General features: G+C 43.3%; 1 long non-coding RNA gene across 13 annotated transcripts; it reads left to right on the top strand.

Annotated features, from left to right (window-relative positions):
- Nucleotides 1–444: 444 nt before the first annotated feature.
- Nucleotides 445–25822, top strand: LOC128345420 (uncharacterized). Of its 13 annotated transcripts, XR_008316453.1 has the most exons (10): nucleotides 445–2768; nucleotides 3867–4826; nucleotides 13501–13727; nucleotides 14168–14304; nucleotides 14738–14829; nucleotides 15341–21556; nucleotides 21666–21776; nucleotides 21860–21990; nucleotides 23612–23798; nucleotides 24141–25822. It is a non-coding gene; the product is annotated as an uncharacterized LOC128345420 (long non-coding RNA). The 13 variants fall into 13 exon arrangements; XR_008316455.1 differs by having other exon boundaries at nucleotides 3867–4090; nucleotides 4711–4826; nucleotides 14168–21556; XR_008316460.1 differs by lacking the exon at nucleotides 14168–14304.
- The last annotated feature ends 1099 nt before the right edge of the window (nucleotides 25823–26921 follow it).

Here is a 26921-nt window from a genome sequence, read left to right as displayed (position 1 = left end):
AATTCCACAATAGCTGCAGAGAGAGAGAAATGCACTTTTCTTCCCCTGCCCACACCCCATTTTCCTGAGTTTCATGAGAACATCCCTTTGTGTGGAGCTGCCCCTGCCTCTCACTCTGGGACACTGCTAGTGAGGGGGTCTGTTCCCCAAAACCTTATAACTGTGTGGACCAATTTAACTGAGAATGAATTTCTTATCTCTTCTTCCCTTTACCAAGCTTCTTCTGCCACCACCAAGTTCTTCTTGCTTAGGTTTGTGTCTGACAAGCCCTTCACAGTGTTACCGAGAGAGCCTGTTTGGGGGCTCCTAGAAGCACCCCCTATACCTGGTTTGGAGCTACAGGGTTGTAGTTCCCACTGTTGCCTTTCAGGTCTCACAGGGTCGTGAGTTCATCGTTCAGTTCACATGAGCTAATTCATGGGGTATGGTACACGGCCTGGGGAAATGTGGCTCTAGATCAAGGTTAACCTGAGACTGCAGGAGGACTGTCCCTGTGCTCGCCCCTCCCCCTTTGATTGCTTTCAGGTGGGGAAGCTGGAGTAGGCATGAGTTAATTAAATGCAATTCTTCTCAAGAATTAGCCAAATACTCGCCCCCACATGAAGGAGTGATAAGGGGTAACAGCTCATCTCATTCCTAGTCACACCCAGGTTTTTCTAAAAACATGGGAGCAGCGGGTTCTAAAAACATGGATGTACCCATTACATTTTACTCCACAGAGGTCTCTCAGACCTAATCACCTATTGTAGTGGAAAGAGCACACCCAGCAGAGTTGAATAGGACAAATATGTATTGTTGAGGCTATTCATTTTGTCCACCTTTTCAGCAGAAACGTGTGGTAAGCATGTCACCTATATAGCTGAGGGCTGCACAGGCAGAAAGTATAACTCACTGGACACTGAGTGGACTTTAAAATAAAACAAAGTCAAGTTTATTTATGTACAAGAGGCTTAAAGGTTTCTCTCTGACAAAGCTGTGCTTTACACGCCTCATGGTTTCTATAACAACGAGATCAAGACTTGGCTACAGAGTATATTATGGTTTGAAGTAAGGTTTTATGACAACGCAGACTTCACCCTCTGGTAGACACTCTATACATATGGATAGATAGATCAACGGTTTGACTGAGGTAGCCACATTTGGATTGTCTATCACTTCAAGACACCAATTCTGTCCTCCCTGGAACCCACCAGTCCCAGAACAGACCCTATCTCTCTAGAGATCTAGCCCTGTCCGTCCCTATCTCCTGGCTTCTCTAAGCCCTCTCTAACTCTGGTGCTTTCAAGCCCGATCTAACCCTCTGAGCTACCAGTTAGACAGTTTAACTGCCACTCTCTGCTCCATTCTAAAGCCCCTCCCTCAGGAATCCCACCTGAAGCGGGGTTCCTTGGGCTTCAGAAGATGATTGACAGTTCTGGTGCTTCCACCAACCATCACAACTTTCCTTTAAATAATAATAAAAGGGATAAATTCCTGAAATGTGGCTTTGATCTAAGGCCTTGCTTTTCCATTCAGCAGTGCTCATTATTTTGTAATGGATATGCTGTGAGGGAGCTGAGGGAGTTTTGTGGGGATAGCTCTCCAGCTTATTGCACAATGGAAAATAGGAAGGTGACATATTTCCGTGTGTGTGTGTTCTTTAGGTCTGCTGTGTGTTAACAGGTTAGGTTAAGCAATTTGAAAGATTTTCCCTGATACATTTGGCAGCATAATGTTTTTTCAACCCACTTTTTAATAGAAAAAAAATTGAGAGTGGTAGGTGCCATCTTAGATGATGCATTCTGCTTCTCTCGCCCAAACCAGAGGGAATGCCTCTTCTAAGATGGTGCTACTTGTGATGCATTTGTGCTCCCACTAGGCTCGCCACAGTGTTGTTCCCCCTGTTTTTTTGTACTGCAGGTCTGGAACTTCCAAGGGAAATAACTTCTTGGTGTATGTAAACTTTCAAAAATATGAGGTACAGGCCCTGCTAAAATGCAAGTGGGATGTAAATGTGGGGACAGTAGGATATGTTTGGGCACTGAAGATGTACTTGTTCTGGATGTTCTCTGGATGTCCTTGGACAAGGCTTTGTTTGCATTTTAAATTTTATTGCCTTTTACAATAACTTTACATTCAAATTAAGTAAATATTGACTTCCCGCTTACCTATCTGTGCAGTTCACGTTAACTATACATATAAACCATTGCTATAATAAATCAAAACATAGATACTCCACATTTCTACTCAATTACCCAACCCAACCTGCTGTTATTACTATATTTCAAACCCTGCTGAAAAGTCCGTATTAGAAAAATAGTTCTTTAAGTAAAGTAAAAATGGTTCCCAATCTTCTTTGAAAGATTCCAAATTTTCATCTCTTATACAGGTGAAACTCGAAAAATTAGAATATCGTGCAAAAGTTCATTAATTTCAGTAATGCAAATTAAAAGGTGAAACTGATATATGAGATAGACGCATTACATGCAAAGCGAGATGTCAAGCCTTAATTTGTTATAATTGTGATGATCATGGTGTACAGCTCATGAGCACCCCAAATCCACAATCCCAGAAAATTAGAATATTGTGAAAAGGTTCAACAGTCTAGGCTCCAGGTGTCCCACTCCAATCAGCTAATCAATCCATAACACCTGCAAAGGGTTCCTGAGCCTTTAAATGGTCTCTCAGTCTGGTTCATTAGGAATCACAATCATGGAAAGACTGCTGACTTGACAGTTGTGCAGAAAACCATCATTGACACCCTCCATAAGGAGGGAAAGCCTCAAAAGGTAATTGCAAAAGAAGTTGGATGTTCCCAAAGTGCTGTATCAAAGCACATTAATATAAAGTTATGTGGAAGGGGAAAGTGTGGAAGAAAAAGGTGCACAAGCAGCAGGGATGACCACAGCCTGGAGAGGATTGTCAGGAAAAGGCCATTCAAAAGTGTTGGGGACTTTCACAAGGAGTGGACTGAGGCTGGAGTTAGTGCATCAAGAGCCACCACACACAGACGGATCCTGGACATGGGCTTCAAATGTCATATCCCTCTTGTCAAGCCGCTCCTGAACAACAAACAACGTCAGAAGCGTCTTACCTGGGCTCAAGATAAAAAGAACTGGTCTGTTGCTCAGTGGTCCAAAGTCCTCTTTTCTGATGAGAGCAACTTTTGCATCTCATTTGGAAACCAAGGACCCAGAGTCTGGAGGAAGAATGGAGAGGCACACAATGCAAGATGCTTGAAGTCCAGTGTGAAGTTTCCACAGTCTGTGTTTATTTATGCCAGAGAGAGACATTTTAAAAGGGGAAACCCCTTACTTTAACCCCTCTCATACAAAGGCACAATGAGGCTTTGCCCATGATTGTCAAATGCAAGTCCTTGTTTATTTTTAAAGTAGGGGGTTTCCCCTTTTAAAATGTCTCTCTCTGGCATAAATCTGCAATACAGCTCTTGCTTGAAAAATCTGTGTTAAAATTATGTTTTCCCCTCTAGATTTGTTCCATATATCTTTAGGTCTTTCTTACTTACTTATTGTTCCATTTCTATACCACCTTTCATAAGGTATCCCTTAAAATATAACAAATGTCTTTAGTGACTTTTTTTGCCCATTTTTAGAAAATGTAGACACACAGTTCTTGGCTTTGCCAATTATTATTTCCTTATCCTTTCCATAGCACCCTTTAGTGTACAAAGTGCTTTACAGTGAATTGAAAGCCAGTGATTACTCTGAGGCAGTACAAATAAGTCATATTGGTATATGTATATGTATTATCCATCATCATCATTTGATGATGATGGTGAATAAATATTTTACACCAGCTACTGTGTTCTATTTTTTATTATCTTGAAGCTCTCACCTGATTAACATCATTTGCCTTTGTCAACCCAGAGTCTGAAGGCACATACCACACTTCCAATGCTGAAGCTAAGTAGGACTGGATCTTAGCACTGTCTGAATGGGAGAGCAGCAGAGATCTGCGTGTCCAGTTCACACATCTGATAAGCATGCTTGCCGCTGAAAGCACTTGTCACCAGCTGGTCTGCAAAGTAGAATTTCTTACTTGAATCCAAAGGTCTCACTGCATCAGTAGGAGTTCCTTCCACTAGCATTATGTGTGTGCATAATTTGAGAATCACTTCTCTGGGGGTCATTTACAGGAAGTACAGGGGCCTACAAGTGGGAGCAGGAATGTAAGCTTTCTTGCCTAGGGACGGGTTAACAGCAGTACCTTCTGTGGGCACGAGAGAGTCTTTGGATCCAAGAATCCAAGGATTAGTCTCTAAGATGTAGAAGTTGTTGCTTTTGGAGGAGACAAGAGATGAAGTGGTTAAAATGACTATGATTAAATGGGCTCAAGATGTGGGTCATAATATAGAAATGGCTGCTTGGGAAAAATTATGGAAAACTGATTTAAAGTTTACTGCATGTTATACTTTAAAAGAAAATCATTAAAGATGATGTATAGATGGTATCTGACACCAAAAAAGTTAGCATTAATGTATAAAAATGTTTCAAACAAATGTTGAAAATGTGGACAATGTGAAGGAACTTTTTTCCATATGTGGTGGTCATGCAGGAAGGCAAAGGCTTTTTGGGATATGATATACTGTACAATGAGTTGAAGAAAAAAATTTAAATGACATTTCCTAAGAGGCCAGAATCCTTCCTGTTGGGAATAACTCAAGGAGAGTTTTTCCAGAAGAAATTTAACATTTTTTATGTATGCAATCAGGGCGCCTAGGATAGTATACGCGCAGAAATGGAAAGACACTAAAATGCCCTCCAAAGAAGACTGGTTGATAAAAATTTTGGAATATGCTGAGATGGCAAAGCTTACAGCACTTACAGGTGAAACTCGAAAAATTAGAATATCGTGCAAAAGTTCATTAATTTCAGTAATGCAAATTAAAAGGTGAAACTGATATATGAGATAGACGCATTACATGCAAAGCGAGATAAGTCAAGCCTTAATTTGTTATAATTGTGATGATCATGGTGTACAGCTCATGAGAACCCCAAATCCACAATCCCAGAAAATTAGAATATTACATGAAACCAATAAAATAAGGATTGTAAATAGAACAATATCGGACCTCTGAAAAGTATAAGTATGCATATGTATTCAGTACTTGGTTTGGGCCCCTTTTGCAGCAATTACTGCCTCAATGCGGCGTGGCATGGATGCTATCAGCCTGTGGCACTGTTGAGGTGTAATGGAAGACCAGGATGCTTCAATAGCGGCCTTCAGCAATTCTGCATTGTTTGGTCTCATGTCTCTCATCCTTCTCTTGGCAATGCCCCATAGATTTCGACTAGGGAGACCCGAGTCCAAATCCCCATTCAGCCATGATACTTGCTGGGTGACTCTGGGCCAGTTACTTCTCACTCAGCCTAACCTACTTCACAGAGTTGTTGTGAGCAGAAACTTAAGTATGTAGTACACCGCTCTGGGCTCCTTGGAGGAAGAGCAGGATATAAAATGTAAATAATAATAATTAATAAAAATGTTATGTCAGTCCTCTGCCTTTCCTTCTAGAGAGAAGATGGAGACATCTCTCTCTCTCCCTACCTATTCATTATATAGCTGATAGCTGAGGGTTGAAACTGGTATGCCTAAGATGGAAGCCCGGATGTGGTTTTCCATTCTCAGCTTCTGGTTAAGATTGTCTTTCTTTTCTACAGGCCTTGCTCACCTAATTTTTATTGATAAATTTAACTCTCGATGGAAGCAGTCAATATCTCGCCAGTTAAGTTTATATGGCTTTAGTCTGGATGGTTTATTAGAAATGGGTTTTTTTCGCGCAAGATTGATATTAAAGCAGCGGATCTATGACATGGAAATGCAGACTGATAGATCTTTAATCTCTAAAGAAGTTTTCCTAGGTCTACAAATGTATAATACTAAACCTGCGAATTACCTGGATAAGATTACCATTACTAAGTATCGCAGTATGTTCACACTGGCCAGATTTAATGTGCTACCTTCAGCTGAACTAGAAGGTAAATTTAGAGGGATACCAAAAGAGCAGAGACTATGCCCTTGTGGCTCTGGAGAACAGGAGTCTATCTTTCATATTTTACTCTGCTGTCTCTTCTATAGGGACTTTCGAACTTGTTATATTTCCTCATTACTGACTGATTTCCCAGGACATACAGATGTATTTTACGTCAACTATCTGCTCTCAGATCAGAAGGAGGAAGTAACATTTAAAGTTGCTAAGTTCTGTGAAGCAGCTAAGAATGTTAGACAACAGATGGTTAACCAGATTATGCAAATGGGAAACTGTTGATTAGGATGAGTCCATGTTTCTGTTTATATCATGTATATATTATTACTATATCATGTGTATTATTATGTATGTTTTAAATTTTGGTCTATGACCGTAAATAAACATGATAGATGATAGATAGGATAGGTCTCTCCTATCTCAAATGTATTTCACTAATAAACCTATTTAGTTTAGACTCTACAGTGATCTCCATGCATGTCACTTAAATAGCTGCAAGAACTAAACTCTGCACTCTGTAACTGGAGTGGTAGCTTCCTTTGTGCTTTGCAAAAAAATCACAAAACTCCAACAGAGGGCTGCTGGGAAAATGGGAAGGCCACAGCCAGTGAGTAACATGTTAGGACCAGTTTAGGTTCTTTTCCATATTGCTTGGGATCTGAGTAGGCAAGTTATGAAAACTGGTCTTGTGGTAGCAAGCATGACATGTCCCCTTAGCTAAGCAGGGTCTGCCCCAGTTTTGGACTGGTCCACAGGGCATATTCCTGGTACGCCCCACCCACAGAATGCCCCTGAGCCCGCCGCCCCGCCCCTGAGTACCCATTCTGCTCAAAACCCGGCACGCCCCGCATACATTCCCGCATCCTCTCAGTGCCCCCAGTCCGGCCCTGGTCTGCCCTGGTTGCATATGAAAGGGAGACTGCATGTGAGCACTGTAAGAGATTCCCCTTTGGGAATTCCCCTTTGGGAAGAGCAGAAGGTTCCAAGTTCCCTCCCTGGCATCTCTAAGATAGGGCTGAGAGACACTCCTGTCTGTAACCTTGGAGAAGCTACTGCCAGTCTGTGAAGACAATACTGAGCTAGATGGACCACTGGTCTGACTCAGTAAATGGGAGTTTTCTTTGTTCTTCTGTTCCTAAAACTCTCTTACAACCTTTTTATGAAAAGACACTAGTACTTATTGCATATCTTTTTCTTTTAATCGAATAATAAATCCTTGTTGTTGAAATGTGCTACTCTTCATTTTGGGTCTGCCTTAGTCACACACCTTTGGAGGCCTAGGACTGCTCAGCTTTTTGGGGGGAGGGGAGGTGGGGGGGGAGGTTTTAACACTTTAACTTTCCCCAGGAATCTTATGTGGAAAGAGTAGTTTGTCCCACATTCAAGTAAAGTGGGTGGTGGCAGCCTACTGTGAATGTCTTGCGTCAAAGATTCACCCCAGTGAAGCCAGTAAATACATACTGTATATATCCCTCCGCCCCCCAGTCTTCTGGGTGGGAGGGTGGGAGATATGCTTGAGATTAAGAAGCTTTTCAAACTTGAAGAGTGTAAGGGGGAAAATTGTGTCCAGAGCATTAAGAGCCAGCGTGGTGCAGTGTTTAGAGTGCTGGACTAGGACCGGGGAGACCCGAGTTCAAATCCCCATTCAGCCATGTTACTAGCTGGGTGACTCTGGGCCAGTCACTTCTCTCTCAGCCTAACCTACTTCACAGGGTTGTTGTGAGGAGAAACTCAAGTATGTAGTACACTGCTCTGGGCTCCTTGGAGGAAGAGCGGGATATAAATGTAAAAAATAAAATGATAAACAATAAACGACTAAACAAAGGTTTAGCAGGGAATTGTCCAAGACTGGTTCTCAAGTTGATTGTATTTATCTGGGAGACTTGGTTTATACAACCCTTCCAGAGAGTTTTCACAACCAAAAGCTATCACAGAGAGGTATTAAGAAGCAGTCAGATGGAAAAATCAATCAGATGGAAGAAATGTGGTTTTGCCTGGTTGTAAGGATCTGCCGAGCAGCTTTAGAGCTGAATGATCCAATCCTTGTTCAACCATTTGTTCACTGGTAGTGTCATTTCTAGTTCTCCATCATGGTCCTCCATGAAGACCTTAATTTTGCAGTGTAGTTGTGTATTTGGAGAGTTTGCTGTATGTTCTAATTCTGGGTCTGTTTATGCTTATAATGCTAATTACAGATCAGACCTAAGACATGACACTGGCAATGTAATGTGATAAAAGATATATTCAATCAGAAGACTCCATATTTGCATCAGTTAAGTGTTAATGATGTGTTTGAGTAAACCAAAGTAACTCCATTTTACATAGAATACCAAAGCATCTCCAAGTTTGCTTAGAAAACCTAATTCTAACTTAAAGCAACCCCAGCCCAGCTCAGGCCAGCTCAAGGACACGGCCTCACATGATTATCTCTCTCCACTAAATTGTATCTAAAGAAACTTGGTTCTCACCATTCTTTGCTGAGAAGTTAATAAAACAGGATGTAACCAAATAAGAAGTGATCACCAGATGAACAATGAATCATTCGCATGCGTACTAGATACTTAGTCCACCATTTTACTGCCACGTATACTATGTCAGCATCATTCAGATTGTCTGTATAAATGTAAGATGCACCTATAACCAACTTGTATTCAATGTGGAGCGTGAGCCCCATTGTCTACCTGCTTCTGCAGAGCATTAAACCAAGCCTCTAATTGATTCCCACTGTGTCTGTTTGATTGGCTTAAGGCGGACCCAGGGACGAACTGAATTCACATCATTAAGAGGAAGTTGTTGATGAGATGAGCAGTGAAAACATGATTAGCAGTGAAGTTTCCGGTGTTCTATGAAGCACAGAGAATGATCAAATGAAGCCCACATGTGAAATTTGGTCTTTAAAAGAAATTGTAAAAAAGTAGGTGTCTAAGCAGGAGGAGGAGGAGTAATCAGTGTTTGCTACTGCTTAAGGCAGTGATTTTCAAACTGTGTTTGAAAGAACCCTCGGGTTCCTCAATGAAAATTTGGGTAATGGTGGATAGGCTTCCCTGGGAGTCAGTTTGCCTTTCACTGCAGATTGCCCCCAGAAGTGCTCTGTTACAGGGAAGCATATGGGTGGACTCTCAGCTTACATAGGGTGATACCAAGACCAAAGTGTCCAGGCCCCTGCCCCACATGAACTGCATGGGAATCCTAGAACATTTATATAATTACTAGTGATTTTTGGCCTGTTAAATAACGGGCGCTAGTGGAGTTGTGCGCTCCGGGGCCCCCGCCGCCAATCCCCCTCCCGCCGCCGCCAGCCTCCATGCCGCGGCCAGTCTCCCCGGCCGGGCAAGGGCCCCAAAGTCTACCCCTCTGCCTGGCTTTGGCGCCGCCGCCAGGCCTCGGCGGCGGCTCCACCGCCACCTCGGCCGGCTTCCCCCGCTGCCTCTTCCCCCCGCCCGGCTTCGGCGGCGCGACCAGGCCTCGGCCATGGCTCCGCCGCCGCCTCGGCTGCGCCGCGTCCTCTGGCCGAGGCGGCAGCTCTGCCACCGCCTTGGCCAGTTTCTCCCACCGCCTCTTCCCTGGCTTCGCAGGGCTTCCCCAGCATCTTCTCAGCGGCCGCTTCTGGCCTTTCCGCGGCCGGGCAATCAACCGCCCAACGTGGCTGCCTGGTGCTGGCAGTCGTGTCTCCCTCGGCGTGTTCTGGGCATGCGCTCTGCGCATGCCCAGAACAGCCGAGGGAGACACGGACGTACGCCAAGCATTTGACACGGGCGCACACTTAGGCTTTTATTATAGAGGATTATTATTTCTTGTTTACACAGTCAGACAGGTGTTATTGACTGGTTTGTTTTATCCAGACATTGGGTCCTTCCCAAGGACCTGGGATGCCAGAATTTTATCATCAATACTGTTGGTTATTATAGATATCGTCGCAAAATATAGGCTGTTCCCAGTAAAGCTGCTTTTTGTAATTGGCTGATGGTGATTTCTGTGGCCCCTATGGTGTTGAGGTGCTCTTCAAGGTCTTTTGGGACTGCACCCAGGGCGCCAATTACCACCGGGATTATTTTGGTCTTTTTCTGCCACAGCCTTTCCATTTCAATTTGTAGATCTTTGTATTTGGTGATTTTTTCTATTTCTTTTTCTTCTGTTCTGCTATCCCCTGGTATTGCATGTTGATTATTTTGACTTGTTTTTCTTTCTTCTCGACTATAGTTATATCTGGTGTATTGTGTGGCAGATGTTTGTCTGTTTGTAGTCGGAAGTCCCATAATATTTTTACATCTTCATTTTCTTCAACTTTTTCAATTTTATGGTCCCACCAATTCTTGGGTACAGGTAGCTTGTATTTTTTGCAGATGTTCCAGTGTATCATCCCTGCTACCTTGTCATGCCTTTGTTTGTAGTCAGTCTGTGCGATCTTCTTACAACAGCTGATCAGGTGGTCCACTGTTTCATCTGCTTCTTTACAAAGGCGGCACTTGCTGTTTGTGGTGGATTTTTTGACTTTTGCTCTTATTGCATTTGTTCTTAGTGCCTGTTCTTGTGCAGCCACTATTAAACCCTCTGTTTCTTTCTTCAAGTTGCCATTCTTAAGCCATTGCCAGGTCTTGGTGATGTCTGATTTTCCACTTATATTGTGCAACTATTGACCATGCAGGGGCTTCTTTTTCCATTTTTCTGCTCGGTTCTTGACTTGTTCTTTCTTGTAGGCCTGCTTTGTTTCATTGGTGTTGAATAGTTTCTTGTTCTTGACCATTTTAAGTGCATCTTCTGCACTGTCCTTTATATATTCTTCAAGGCCTCTTTTCTCCTCCTCTACTGTTTGATGGACTTGCAGCATTCCTCTTCCACCTGAGCGGCGAGGGAGGTATAGCCTATCTACATCACTGAGGGGGTGCAGAGCATGATTGATGGTCATGATTTTCCTGGTCTTACGATCTAGCGTCTCTAGCTCTGCCTGGGTCCAGTCTATTATTCCTGAAGTGTATCTGAGAACAGGTATAGCCCAGGTGTTTATGGCTTGTATGGTGTTCCCGCCATTGAGTTTGGACTTGAGGATTTTTCTAACTCTCCTGATGTATTCACTTCCAATTTTTCTTTTAAATTCAGTGTGTGCAATGTTATCAGCCTGGAGAATGCCCAAGTATTTGTAACGTTCTTTCTCTTCCAGGTTCTTCATCTTGCTTCCATTGGGCAGTTCTATTCCTTCTGTTTTTGTTATTTTTCCTCTGTTCATTATTAATGCAGCACACTTGTCTAGTCCAAACTCCATTGCTATATCGCTACTGAATATACGGACAGTGTTTAGCAGTGATTCGATTTCTGACTGGGACTTTCCATACAACTTCAGATCATCCATGTACAGCAGATGGTTGATTTGACTGGATGTTTTATATGTTTGGTATCCGAGGCCTGTTTTGTTGAGTATTTGTGAAAGTGGGGTCATGGTGATTACAAACAATAGAGGGGATAGTGAGTCCCCTTGGAAAATGCCTCTTCTAATGCTAACCTGTCCAAGTGCCTCACCATTGATTGTTAACTGTGTACTCCACATGCTCATTGCTTTTTTAATAAATATCTGAATGTTTTTGCTGACACCAGTTGTTTCTAAACGTTTTAGTATCCATGTGTGAGGCAATGAATCGAAGGCTTTCTTGTAGTCAATCCATGCAACACTTAGATTGGTTTTTCTTCTCTTGCAGTTTTCTAAAATCATTTTGTCAATCAACAGCTGGTCTTTTGTGCCTCTGGTGTTTGAGCAATTTCCTTTCTGTTCAACTGGAAGCTGTTTGTTAGTTAATAAGTGTTGCATCACTTCATCTGCTATTATTCCAGTTCATAATTTGAACATGGTTGGCAGGCAGGTTATCGGTCTATAATTACTTGGAACTGCACCTTTTGTTGGGTCTTTCAAGATGAGATGAGTTTTCCCAGTTGTTAGCCATTGTTCAATATCACCGCCTTTCATAATGTGATTGAACTGTTTTGATAGTTGTTTATGAAGGCTTGTTAGGTGTTTAAGCCAAAAGCCATGCAGTTCATCGTCGCCTGGTGCAGTCCAATTTTTAATTTTCTTTGCTCTTTCACTTAGTAATTCTGGTGTTATTATTAGATCTTGCATTTGTTGGTTACATTTTTTGACCTCTTTCATCCAGCCTGCTTTTTTATTATAATCTATTGGATTGTCCCATAATTTCCCCCAGAATTGCACTGTTTCTTCTTTATTTGGTGTTTCTACATTTCTTGCAGTTTCTCCTTCTATGCTTTGCTAGAAACGTCTCTGATTCGACTGGAATTGGAGGTTCTGCCTGTGTTGTGTAATTCTGGCTTCATATCTGCTAATCTTCTTTGACACTGCTGTTATTTGCTGCTTTATTATTTCCAGGACCTCTAATTTTCCTTGAATCTAGGTGGTATTTTTGGATCAGATACTGTTTGGTGTTTTCATTCTTCAGCTTCTTGTCTTTCATATCTTTCAGTTTACTAGCATCTGATCTAAGCCTGGAGATTTTATTTTCTAATCTAATCTTCCATTTAGGTGATGTACTGCTTTCTTTTTTGACAGGTCCACTGATCTTATATCCAAGCTCTTGTGCTGTTATTGTTCCTGCACTGTACATTAGTTGGTTTGTTTCTTGCAAATTATTTGTTGTTATTTCTGCAAGTGCAGCATTGACATCTTTTAATGCCTGAGCAAGTTGTTTTTTGGCAACTGTTTTTAGAGCTGAAAGTCGAACCCTGGTGGTTGTTTGGTTCATGTGCTCAGTTATTTTTTGCTTTAGTTCTTGTTGCTTTTCTGTTAAATGGCATTGGGGTTTTTGAGGTGAAGGCAAAGGGGAGGTTGCCTGGTTTTTATCATCATCATCATCATCATCATCATCATCATCATTATTATTATTATTATTATTATTATTATTATTATTACATTTTTATTCCGCTCTTCCTCCAAGTAGCCCAGAGTTAAGTTTCTCCTCATAACAGGTTAGGCTGAGAGAGAAGTGACTGGCCCAGAGTCACCCAGCAAGTATCATGGCTGAATAGGAATTTGAACTCTGATCTCCCAGGTCCTAGTCCAGCACTCTAACCACTACACCACACTGGCTGGAACATGCCCCAGGATCCTTTGCAATGAGCAGGGGCTCCATCCTTGGCACACCTGGTTCCGCAGCAGACAAGTTGGCATAGAAAAGATTCCTTCAAGGTCAAGAGTTGGAAAATATCCAGTTTAAGGTACATAGGATTTATGGTAGTTGACAGTATTGCACCATGTAGGGGCTTTGCACTCATTTCTGCATGAGTGCTTAAAAAAATTATTCAGTGACTCTATTCAACTAAACAATAGAAGATATGGGAAGCTCAAACATACTGTGACAGGTAACAGCTTAAGGGGAAATGGGGAGGCTGGTTTATAATAATTCCATGATAAGTATTCTGTATCTTTCAGCCCCAGGACAAAGTTGTTGGTCAAGCAGAAGTTGAATTTTCTTAGGAGGACTAGAAGAAATGCCATGTCATGTCATTTTCAGGTGGGCTTCTTCTGAGCTTTAAGGGATGGAAGACTTGTCTACGGGGAATGAGATCCCCCTGCCTGACATCTTCAGCCTGGATGTCCGTGCCATTCATCTCGTGGTTTTTGATGAGAGGAGCGGCATGACATTTGGCATGGACAGCTGCAGTTGATACGGCACATGGACAGGAAGTTTGTGCCTTTCCAGAAGATACCGTTTGGCCGATACCTTCAAGCCTATGACAGGTAAGAATTGGCAGGGCAATGGTAAATGTTTCTTTATTTATTGAAGTGTATCATTGGTCTTTCTTGCAAAGCACATCTGTTAGATTTGCCTTACAACTCAACTGCAGTATAACTGGCACAACTGCTAGATGAAATCAGATGTGTAGGATGCTAAGTTCAATAGCTGTAAATAAGTAAAAAAGTTTTTATAGTGGACTGTACAGGCAATGTTAGAGGGCTATAGGCCACCTCCAGCCTCAAAGGAAGGATGCCTCTGAGTCCCAGTTGTAGGGGAGTAACAGCAGGAGAGAGGGCATGCCCTCAACTCCTGCCTGTGGCTTCCAGCGGCATCTGGTGGACCACTGTGAGGAACAGTGGACTAGATGGGCCTTGGGCCTGATCCAGCAGGGCTGTTCTTATGTTCTTAAGAATTTTTTTTTTTTTTTTTGCTTGCATAATAGAACTTGAATTTTCCCAATGGCAGTAGATTCAGGACAGACTGCTTTGCACAATGCATCTTTACATTGTGGGATTCCCTTGGAGATGTCAGGAGTGCCACTGGCTTCGGTGAAGAATGGCACATATTAAAGGAATATAGGTTTGTCGATAGACATTTTAGCTTTGGGGAGCACCGTGAATGAATGCAAGTATCCCTCTGAGGGCTGGATGCTGAGGAAAAACAGAAGAAATAACAGGGAAAGGTGGAGAGAACTTTCCTCAGCTTGTGCCCCACTTTATCTTCAGATGCAAGTCACTGAAAAAAAGATAGGATTTCCCTGCTTAGTTGCCTATGTGCCGTGAGCTTTTGGAGTTGCTTCTTCTGATTGGGTGGAGTTGTTTCAGAGAATTGGAATAGAAAGGGACAGACTGTACTTGCTCCTTATGTGTCATATGTACAACGGTGCTAGTGGTTGGTTGGTGCATTGGGTATTTTTGCATGTCACCTTAATGTTACTAGTTGGAAAGAAAGTCACTTCTGCTGTAATGGATTTACTGGCCTGGATCATGTGACTTTCTTTCTTTCTTGGCAGGCTAGAACTGCTGATGGATGGGCTAACAGTCCAAATTCCAGAACAGCCATCCCAGTTCCTAGAGGAAAGGTCTCTCTCTCAATTTATTGAATGTAGGTACAGAAAAGCTCAGTTTTTCTTTCAGCTTAGACGTGATTAAGTGACCACTAGGGGCAATGGGAGTAGAGGTAGCGAGTGAGGGTCTCCTTACCTGTCTCTACTCTATGACCCCAAGACTGACTCTTCAGCACTTCCTGTGCTGAGTCACAATCCTTCCCTTCCTCCTAGAGAGCAGATGGAAACATCTTTTCCTCTCCTTAACTATTCATCATGTAGTCCTTTAGATTAGTTTCAGGTCTTTCCTATCCAAGTGTACTTAACCAATAAATACTTAGTACTGAGTTCTATAAGGATCTCCATGTGTATTTTCTCTAAATAGCTGCAACAACTAAAACATCCTCTGCTACCCACTCTGTAACTGGAGTGTGTGCCCATTCCTTAGTGCTCTGCTGTCCTATCCACTGGGGTAAAAATTAATTACCTTTAACAGGGCTATGGGCCCAGCTGGAGCTGTAGCAGGCTTCTAGGCACAAGCAGACCTCCTTTCCCCCCTTTCCTTCAAAGGTGCAGCTGAGTTAGTCTGAAACTGCAGCATGGATGCTGAGACCACAGCCTGCTCAGGAATGGCTTCCCTTTCCCCCAAACTGGATGGGAGCAACTACGAATCCTGGGCTCTGAAGATGAAAGTGATCTTCATGACAAAGGAATCTTTGAGGTCCTCACGGAGGAACAGCCAACCTAAGATGAAGCTGCTTGAGCCTTGTGGGACAAGAAAAACCAACACGCATATGGCCACCTAATTTTGAGCATGAGCAATGATTTATTGATTTATGTGCGGGAAACAGATTTAGCCTCAGAAGCATGGGACAGATTGAAAAAGCAATGCAGCCAAGTCTGCAAATGCAGCTCTCCTCCTGTATACAAGACTATGCCAGACCCAGCTGCAGGAAGATGGAGACTTTGAAGTCTTCTAAGATAGTGAGTATCTTAGAGACTAGCAGGCTTCTGGAGAATCTCACATGTGAATTGAATAATGTTATTCTAATCAGGGCGATCCTTGCCTAAGAGCTTTGACCCGCTAGAGCTTTTGACCCGCCCTTGAGTCATCTCAGAGTCAACTAGAAATTGAACATGTAGTATCAAGTCTGAGGAACTTTAATGCGAGACTGCAACAGGAGAAATCTGAAACTGAGTCCACTCTGGCTCATTTCAGTAAATGACTTGTTAGCATATCCAAAGAGCAGGTGCTAATTTGTTTATTGAATTGGACAAGAACTACAAATCTGATGTAACTCTCACAGATTCAAGAAATATAAGTGTAGCTGGGAAAGGGAGAAGAAAGATCCTCTGAGTTTCCAGTACTGAAGTCTATGAGGTTAAGACAAATGACGCCCTTTTTGTAGCAGAGATGCAGGTCAACTTGATTTCAGTTGGGCATGGACTCAAGAAGGGGTGCCAAGCAGTCTTTGAGAATGAAGCATGCTACATCTCTAAAGGTGATGAGTTAATTATGACTGCTCACATGTGTGGTGATGGCCTTTTTGAAGTAGACTGTGCTATTGCACAAGCAAATGTGGCAAGCACATGCCAACACAAAAATTGTGATTTCTTGTGGCACCTAAAACTGGGGCACCAAAAACTGATTCCCAAATGAAAGAACTAACTTAGGGGGTTCAATATAAGTGAATGTCCAGAAAAGGCCAGCAGATGTCAGTGTTGCATTAAATCAACACTGGAGATTGCATCAATCAACAAGGGAGCGATGCCGACCTTTCCTACAAAGGGAAGTGTGGAGTCAGTGAAAGTTCTGGAGCTTGTTCACTCCGACATTTGTGGCCTGTTACAGGTGCATTTCGCTGGAAAGAAGTACATTTTGACTTTCATTGATGACCTCTCCAGATTTTGCTGTGTATATACTCTGAGAGAGAAAAGCCAAGTGTTTGAGAAATTTAAAGAGTATGTTGCACTGGTGAACAACAAATTTGGAAGGAAGCCCCAGTGTTTGAGGTTAGATAATGGAGGGGGATATATGTCAAACCAGATGAAAGAATTATGAAATCAAATGGTATCTCTCACCAGACTACCCCTCCATTTACTGCATAGCTCAATGGGGTAGCTGAGAGAAAGAACTGGTCTCTAGTGGAAATGACCAAATGTCTGCTGCATGAAGCCAATTTAGCAGACAGGTTCTGGGGAGAAGCAGTGATGACTGCTAACTACCTGCAAAACAGATTGCCAAACAAGGCAACTGATAAGACACCCTTTGAACTTTGGCATAACAGAAAACCTTCCCTGAGATGCATCAGAGTATTTGGGTCAAAGGCTTAAGCGTATGCTCCTAAGGCAAAAAGGACCAAGCTCAATTGCAGATGTGAACTAGGAGTTTTTGTTGGCTATGAATCTAGAGAATACAGGATCCTTGATCCAAAGAGTGGAAAGGTCAGAGTCTGCAACACAGTATACTTTGACGAAAGGCAAAAGCCAAGTAAATATGAAGTGCCAAAAGTTTTTCCGGGAATCCAGAAGACTAAAGAGCCCTGCGATTGGGCTCAAGTGGATCTGCAATCAAACGATCATCCCAAGGAACCAGTGGCAGATTCAGAAGGGGCTGTGTGACCTGAACTGAGACGCTCACAGAGGACCAACAAAGGGTTTCCACCCCAAAGACTCTCACTCATGGTGAAAGGAGGAGAGACACAAGAACCCACCACATGGCAAGACATAGAAAGACTGCCAACAGAGGAAGCTGAGAAGTGGAGAAAGGCAGAAAAGGAAGAAATGGATTCCCTGCAAGAAAATGAGACTTGGAGACTTGTGGAACTACCCGCTGAAAGAAAGACCGTGGGATGCAAATGGGTCTTCAAAGTCAAGCAGGATGCAGAAGGGGATATACAGTGCTACAAAGCCAGACTAGTAGCCAAAGGATATCCCCAAATCTACGGTCAGGACTACGATGAGACTTTTGAGCCAGTTGTGAAGCATACTTCAATTAGAACATTGCTCAGAGTGGCAGCAGCTCAAGGGATGCAGGTTGAACACTTGGATGTAAAGACTGCCTTCCTACATGGGGAAATCGAGGAAGACATCTACATGCAACAGCCACCCGGCTTTGAAGAACCTGGAAAGAAAGTGCTGGTGTGCAAACTACGAAAGAGCATCTACGGCTTAAAGCAAGCCACCAGAGTGTAGAATGAGAAACTGAATCAACTGCTACTTAAGGACGGATTCACACAAGGAAAAGCCGATCCCTGCCAATATTCTAGGTTCAGAGAAAATAGATGGACCTACTTCCTGACCTACGTTGATGACCTGATTCTTGCACATGAGGAAGAGCAGGATAGTACAGTCATGAAATTGTACAGCACCTGAACAAGGAGATAGAGGTGAAAGAGCTCGGAAACATCTCTTATTACATCGGTATCCAAATAGAGAGCGAAGAGAATGGGGCATTCCTTCTCAACCAAAAACAGAAGATAAAGGATCTTCTAGAATGTCTGGGGCTGATAGACACCAATGAAGTCAGTACACCAATGAATGCTAATTTTTGGAAGCAGGATGCCTTTACCAACCGACAATCAATACAGAACAGCAATTGGCAAACTTCTATACATAGCCACAGTGACAAGGCCAGACAGCGCCTCAGCAGTGGGGATCCTGAGTAGAAAAGTAAGCTCACCAACAAACAAGGACTGGATAGCAGTCAAGAGACCGGGAAGGTACTGAAAGGTATTGCACACTATGCATTGGAGATTCCAGCAAAAAGCAATCCCAAACTCGATATGTGGATGCAGACTGGGACAAAGACAGAACAGACTGCAAGTCCACAACTTGACACCTATTCTTGTATAGTGGTGGAGCCATAGCCTGGAGTAGTTGCAAGCAGTCACTTGTTGCGCAATCATCTACAGAAGCAGAGTATATTTCAGTAAGCAAGGCATGCAGACAAGTGGTGTGGATACAACAACTACTATTGGACCTTGGGATCGAAGAACCAAAGCCCATGGTGATGTTTGAGGATAACCAAAGTTGTATCCAGATCTCTCAAATGGAGAAATTGAAATCTCGAACAAAGCATATTCCCATAAAGTACCACTATGTTTGAGACTTGCAAGAGAAAGCAGTGGTACAGTTGAGGTACTGCCCTACAGAAGAGATGCTGGCAGATGGATTAACCAAGCCATTGTCCAGAGGCAGATTCCAGATGCTTCAAGAGAATATGGGAGTCGTGATCCTGTGCGACAGGCGATGAGAAGGGGTGTTGGTGATGGAGTTCCAGTACATCGACCTTTTGCACCAACTATCCTAATGACCACTAGGGGCATTGGGAGTAGAGGTGGTGAGTGAGGGTCTCCTTACCTGTCTCTGCTCTATGACCCCAGGACTGACTCTTCAGCATTTCCTGTGCTGAGTCACAATCCTTCCCTTCCTCCTAGAGAGGAAGGATCACTGGTTTGTGTTCCAATTTGGAATTGTACAACAACATTTAATGCAGGTCTAACAACCCCGGATCCACCAAGCCAAGTGTCATCATGTACGTTGGCCCACCCGGCCTCAATGAACCTCCTGTCTTGGCTGCTGTCTTTGACTCAGCAGATCCCCATTTCTGTCATCCTGATTCCATCCCTTCGGTCTTGTGTTCTAGAGAGCAATCGTGCAGGATCTGCAAAGCTTTTGCTCAAATTCCAAGCACAGTGGTCTCACCCTACAGACACTCCTGAAGGCTTCTGCACTCCTTTCAAAAACAATTGACCATATGGCATGGAGGGCTTTTGTTCAATCCAGTTTTCTCTTGGATGTGCAAAAGTATTTGCATGGTTTTTTTGATGTTCAGCACAGTTCAGTTTTCAACTTAAATTTGAATGAAACCCATTTCAAATCTAACATATGGACCCACTCCGCTCCATCCTGGCAGCATAAGCATACATCCCCACACCCATATTACGATATTATTTTCTAATACTGTATTAGAAAAGCCTCTTGCAACCATTAGGGAGGGATCCATTTCTGCAAGAGAGACCCATAAAATATGTCCCCACTTTCCTATTGGTCCCCTGTGTGCCCCTGCACCATGCTGAAGTAGCTCCCATGCGGCAAAGCATGTTTGTGTGACTGCAGCCTTGGATGAGGAGGGGATCCACTCTGCTGAGGGGAGGGGGTGTCCAGTCCTGAGAAAGCCCACTCCCTCTCTCTGAACCACCATTTCACTGACTCATGACAGGCAAGAAGAGAGATCTTCTTAATCTTCTTTTCTCTTAGCAGCTACAACAATTGTGCAGGTGAACAAACGTTATGAAGAATCCTAGAAAGCCAAGGTAACGGGGTGAGGGGCACCCCACATGTCAGCTTGGGAAGTTGACATAAGAAAATAAACGTGTCTGATGTAGAGGATTTATTTATTGTTATTGTTATTGTTCAATACCACCTTTCATTAAGACATTTCCAGCCCCTCTTCTTTTCAGATGACCTCGTGTTGGAAGACTTTAATGAGGAGTAGGAGTTTGGTCAATGTATGAGCATCAGAAATCAGAGAGTGGAAGCAATTGTATAGCCATTTGAGCGAGGACTCAATGATTGGTTGTTTTGTTTTCTGTTTTGTTTTTTCGAGTGAAAGAGATACGTCTGATTCAGTGCTTAAGAAAGGGAAAAAATGTGTCCAGAGCATAAGAGCTAAACAAAGGTCAGTGCAGGGAATTGTCCAAGACGTGTTCTCTAGCTGACTGTATTTCCCTTGGAAATGTGATCTTTATAACCCTTCCAGAAAACCACAATCTATCAGGGAGAGGTATTAAGAAGCCGCTTTTTCAAGAACCCCAAACCAGTACAATAAGTCAGATGGAAGAGATCTGGTTTTGCCTGGTTTTAAGAACTGACCTTCTGGAGTTGCTTCTTGTTGGTGTTGGGTGGAGTTGTTTCAGAGAATTGGAATGAAAAGGGAGAGCCTGTATTTGCTGCTTATGTGTCTGATGCACAACTGTGCTTGTGGTTGGTTGGTGGATTGGATATTTTTGTATGTCACCAGTTGGAAAGAAAGTCACTTTTGCTGCATTATATTTACTGGCCAGGATCCTGTTACTTTCTTTCTTTTATGACAGACTAGAACTCAGGTCTTTCCTTGGATAGGATAACAGCCCAAATTCCAAAAGAGCCACCCCAGTTGCTAGAACAAAGATCTCTCACTAGGATTATTGAATGTAGGTACAAAGAAGCTCGGCCTTTCAGGTTAGTAATGATGAAGTAATATGTCTTCCCAAATGCACACTGTTCTGAGGGTTGCAATTTTATGTTTTGTCTCCCCCCAGTGTTAAAGCAGTGGTGTTTGTCAATGTTAAAGGGGCTCCCATATGGAAGCCCTGACACCTTCCGTGCACGCATAAGGACAGGAGCTCTGGTTTGTGTTCTAATACCGAATTGTACACAAACATTTAATGGAGGTCTAAACGACCCAGGATTCACCAGCCCAGTGCCATCGTGTACATCGGCCTACCAGGCCTTATTGAACCTCCTGTCTTGGCTGCTTGCCTGCTGAAGGCCATAATCCATGGCTGGTGAGCTGTGTTTGACTTGGCAGATCCCCATTTCTGTCATCCTGATTCTATGCATTCTGTCTTGTATTCCAGACAACAATCATGTGCAGGATCTGCAAAGCTTTTGCTCAAATTCCAAGCACAGTGGTCTCGCCCTACAGACACTCCTGCTGGCTTCTGCACTCCTTTCAAAATAATGTTACCACATGGCATGGGAGGCTTTTGTCCAGTCCAGTTTTCCCTTGGATGTGCAAAGGTATCTGCATGGTACTTTGGATCTTCACCACAGTTCCATTTTAAATTTGAATTTGAATGAAAACAATTTCAAACCTAACGTATGGACCTATCCTCCTCCTCCATCCCAGCAGCATAACCATACATCCCCAAACCCAGTCTGACGTTTGGCACTATCACGTGTTTGGACCCATAGTGTACATAAGGTCCATAGTTTACATAAGAAAATATGAATGTCTGAGGTAGAGGATTTATTTACTTTTATTTCAATTATTAAATGTCTATACTGCCTTTCATTAAAGCATTTCCTTCCCCTCTCTTTCAGCTATACTCTGATGAGGCCTCTCTTGATGCTGTCAAATTCAGGGAAAATTTTCAAGGCACGGCTGCATCTTGCTGCTTAGACACTGAATAGTTTTGGAGTGAGATTCTGGCTGAGCCACGAAACCTGCCTGGGTAAGCAGTTTGAGGTGACTCCTGAAATCTAAAACTTGGGGGGGGGGGAGTTTCAGTCCTGAGACTAGAAAATGAATACAGGTGAAACTCAGAAAATTAGAATATCGTGCAAAAGTCCATTAATTTCAGTAATGCAAATTAAAAGGTGAAACTGATATATGAGACAGACGCATTACATGCAAAGCGAGATAAGTCAAGCCTTAATTTGTTATAATTGTGATGATCATGGCGTACAGCTCATGAAAACCCCAAATCCACAATCCCAGAAAATTAGAATATTACCTGGAACCAAGAAGACAAGGATTGTAGAATAGAACAATATCAGACCTCTGAAAAGTATACAGTGTACTGTGCTTGATTGGCCAGCAAACTTGCCTGACCTGACCCCATAGAGAATCTATGGGGCATTGCCAAGAGAAGGATGAGAGACATGAGACCAAACAATGCAGAAGCGCTAAAGGCCGCTAATGAAGCATCCTGGTCTTCCATTACACCTCAGCAGTGCCACAGGCTGATAGCATCCATGCCACGCCGCATTGAGGCAGTAATTGCTGCAAAAGGGGCCCAAACCAAGTACTGAATACATATGCATGCTTATACTTTTCAGAGGTCCGATATTGTTCTATTCTACAATCCTTGTCTTCTTGGTTCCAGGTAATATTCTAATTTTCTGGGATTGTGGATTTGGGGTTTTCATGAGCTGTACGCCATGATCATCACAATTATAACAAATTAAGGCTTGACTTATCTCGCTTTGCATGTAATGCGTCTGTCTCATATATCAGTTTCACCTTTTAATTTGCATTACTGAAATTAATGGACTTTTGCACGATATTCTAATTTTCCGAGTTTCACCTGTACATCCAGTTAGGAAGCAGCTATATTAACTGATAATCATGTGAAGGAGGTGCACGATACAGAAACACAATACTAACAAAGAATCCATGGGACTGCCAAATAGTTTTCTGCAGACAAAATCTCTCGTATTTGAGCTGAACTAGACTCTACAGGTACTGCAGAGTCTACTGTGGTGGTGTCAAGCAGCTGCTCTTGTACGGTTAAATTGGAGGCAATTATTAGACCACTACTGAAGACATCTGCATTGGATCCCTCAGAATTAGGCCATTATAGGCCTCTGTCCAACCTCCTATGGTAGGGCAAGGTGACTGAGAGAGTAGTGGCATCTCAGTTCCAGGCAGACTTGGAAGAAGCAGATTATCTGGGCCCATTTCAAATTGGCTTTCGGGTGGGCTGTGGCGTTGACATGGCCTTGGACAACCTGTTGGATGATCTCCAATAAGGAATCGACAGGGGGAGTGTGATTCTGTTGGTCCTTTTGGATCTCTCAGCAGTTTTTGATGTCATTGATCATGGTATCCTCCTGGAGTGCCTGAAGGGGTTGGGAGTGGCTTTGCAGTGGCTCCGATCCTTCCTCTCATGTAGGTTCCAGATGGGGTCACTTGGAGACTGTTGCTCTTCACAACGAGAGCTCTTGTATGGCTCTATTCTATCTCCAGTGCTTTTTAACATCTACATGGAACTGTGGGGAGTGATCATTGGAGTTTTGGTGCAGGGTGTTATCCATATGCTGATGACACCTAAATCTGCTTCTGCATGTCAGCCTCATTAGGAAATAGCCTAACTCCCCTAAATGCTTACCTGGAGTCACCAATGGATGATGGATGATGGAGAACAAACTGAGGCTGAATCCAAGGAAGATGTAGGTACTCATTGTGGAAGGTTGGAACACAGGAAGTGGCTTTGCTCTGCCTGTTCTGGATGGGGTTACACTCTTCCAGAAAGATCAGGTATGTAGTCTGGGAGTACTTCTCAAATCTCGACCCAAACCTCTTCCTGGTCTCTCATGTTGAGGCAGTGGCCAGGAGGGCTTTCTATCGGCTTTGGCTGATATGCCAGCTACACCCATACAGAATGCAGCAGCCAGGTTGGTCTCTGGGGCTTGGGCCCAAGGTATTTAAGAGAATGCCACCTTCATGAACCCCACCCCCTATTAAGATCATCTGGGGAGGTTCGGTTAAATTTGCCACTGGCTCAGTTGGTGGTGACCCGAAACCATGCCTTTTCTAGGGTTGCCCCGGGACATTGGAATACATAAATGAAGTTTTCTCTCTCTTTCTTTCTATTCTTAGAGTTCTGCAGCCAATTGAAAATTAAGACCACAGGACTTGGTCTCAGTCAAGAGATCAAAGGACTCCACCTAAAGCTCTGTCTCATCGGTACTGATTCATTCAATATTGATGTCTATACTACCCTCCACACTTCTGGCACCACCTGACACCTCAAGCCTTAGGGATACACAGGAAGTGCATCTCCTTACACTGGCCCAAACTTTGGTACCAGACACTCAACCACCTAAGCAGCCGGACATTGAGTCTCTACCACTAGATTCTTCTGCTGAATAATCCGCCTCAGAGGAAGATGCAGAAACATCTCCGGACATTGCATCGGGTTCCACACCTTCAGATCTAATTGAAGACCCTAAACCTCCATCTTCATCGAAGGACCTGAAGCTCTTAACTGACCAAGTGGTCCGTATGGCTACCTCTTCAGATACCCAGATTAACGGACCTCCTAAATCTTCTCCTGATCCCATTTTTGGGCCAATTGATGCTGGCACCTGGTACTCCATCTTTCTACCACTTAACTCTGCTTTAATGGACATTGTCAAAGCTTGCTGGGGGAAACCTGCATTGTTGACACCTACCTCTAGCAAATGGGAAGGTTTTTACAAGGTTCAAGCCAGGGACAGTCAGTTCCTTCTGCGCCCTCCTACAGCCAACTCCATTATAGTTGAAGCTGTTCCGTTCCATTCAAAGAACAGATTCCTTTTGGCTCCATCTGACAGAGAAGGCCAAAAGTTAGATGCCCTTGAGCACCATACTCAACATCCACACTACATTTAAAAATTGCAAACTACCAGGCCTGTATGGCCCATCATAATTTCTTTTTATGTGGAAAGATGGCACCTTGAATTCATCCCACAAGGCCAAAGGGATACTGCTTTAGTTTACCACAAGGAGGCCAGTCACCTTTCCAAACAGATCCTCGATACCTCTCACCACGCAAATGTCCACTGCGGTAACTCTGTGCCGGCACATGTGGATGCGTTCAACTACCTTAGCACCTGAAACAAGCACAAGGATAGGTTATTTACCTTTAGATGGCCAGGCCCTTGTTGGAAAGGATACAAAATGTAAAGGATACAAAAACTGAGAAATATGGTGAGACCAATGACTTCCCAACAACCTGCCTACAATTTTTGGAAGGGTAACAAATCCTCCTGCTCTTCTCCTGCAACATCATTTCCTCCTTCCAGCTACTGTCAATCAACCAGCCATTCCCTTCATCCTTCCAGGACCTCACAACTTCAAAAAAGATAGGACTCATTGGGAAAATCAGAACACTCCACATAAGAACAGCCCTGCTGGATCAGGCCCATGGCCCATCTAGTCCAGAATCCTGTTTCACACAGTGGCCCACCAGACATCCAAACCATCAGTGTGTAGCAGGTGCTCATAACTCAAGCAGCTGCAAATATTCTTCCTCACAGCAATGATGTGGACTTGGGGATTTTTATTCAAGGCTACAAGACAGATATTTCCCCAACATTTCAGAAGGCAGGATTACCACTAACAGGGGCATTCTTTCCCACGGACCTGGGGGAGCAGGTCCATGGCCTCACAGCCTGGATCTTTTAGATGCAGAGGGGGGAATGGGTAAATAAATACATGGGATGGGAATATGTTAGATTGTGTGTTGCAATGTTTCTGCTAATGCATATTTGCTTAAATATACTTGTTTTACATTATTACATTCTTGTGAGTTCACTTGCTGTTTGTGCCCTCAAGAACCCACATGTTAGTGTGTGTTTCATGGTGTGTGTGTGTGTGTGTGTGTGTAGGGGGGGATGATGCTTAACTTCTGGGGAGGGGGGGGGAGGCTCTAAAGGCCTTTAGGTCCAGGTTCCCAAATTACCTAGATGCACCACTACCCACTAAAGCATAAGTTTGGCAAAGTGGGTGGATAGTATACACATGTTTTTCTTCAGTACTTTGCCCCTCTTGGGTAACCCCTCCTTTCAAAGTATCTGCAATACAAATTTAACAGACTCCTAAGCCTCTTTGACCAATTTCCAGAAATGTTTCCTGGTAAGCTGGATTTGGTGACTCTCGGGGGACCTGAGATCTCTTTGCTCTAGGAAACTCAGAGCTGTTCTAGCAACAGCCAACGTAGACCTTCCCTTTAATCCTAATCCTTCCCGACCCTACTGCTGGGAAACTGCCTCCGCTCTGCTTTGTAGAACCACAGCAATGTATTGGGAGGAGGAGCCAACATAGAGGTGAATGGCTGGAGTTTTCAGAGCTCCTCCGAAACACTTGAGTTTTTCCTGTAAAATGCCGTTCTGAATACTTCCTCGAGTCAAACCGTCTGCAGATAAAAAGAGAACTCCAACTTGATTTATTACTACAATAAATAGAACTTTAATATGGGACGGAAAAAACGCTAACGTGCAAGTCCAACCGCTGAACTGATTGAATCCACAGAATCCACAGAATGGGGGAGACGCTCCAAGCAATCTTGTTTGGACCAGTACCTAACTCCTTCTGTAAGTCCTCAATCTAAGCTCTCTACTTACAATAGATATGAGGCATTAGGATCCTCTAATGACATTACAAATATTACAAACAGTGCTATCAAGGCAGTAAATTCTGACCCTGTAACAACTGACAGTAGGCAGAATACTGCATCGGAGCAGAATGCAATGTTGGCTCAGCTCTGCAAGTTAATGGCTGATACTTTGCAGCTCACCCTTCAAACCTTACGTAGTATGGAAGGGGAAGTGGATGCAATAACTCTTATGTTGAAACAAGTACAGCCCGTCCCGAGCTCTTTAACAGACCTCAGCAGAC

This window comes from Hemicordylus capensis, chromosome 2 (assembly GCF_027244095.1).
Source record: "Hemicordylus capensis ecotype Gifberg chromosome 2, rHemCap1.1.pri, whole genome shotgun sequence".
NCBI lineage: Eukaryota > Metazoa > Chordata > Lepidosauria > Squamata > Cordylidae > Hemicordylus > Hemicordylus capensis.
The sequence above is the reverse complement of the archived record's forward strand: the minus strand, read 5'-3'. Positions and strand labels throughout refer to the sequence as shown.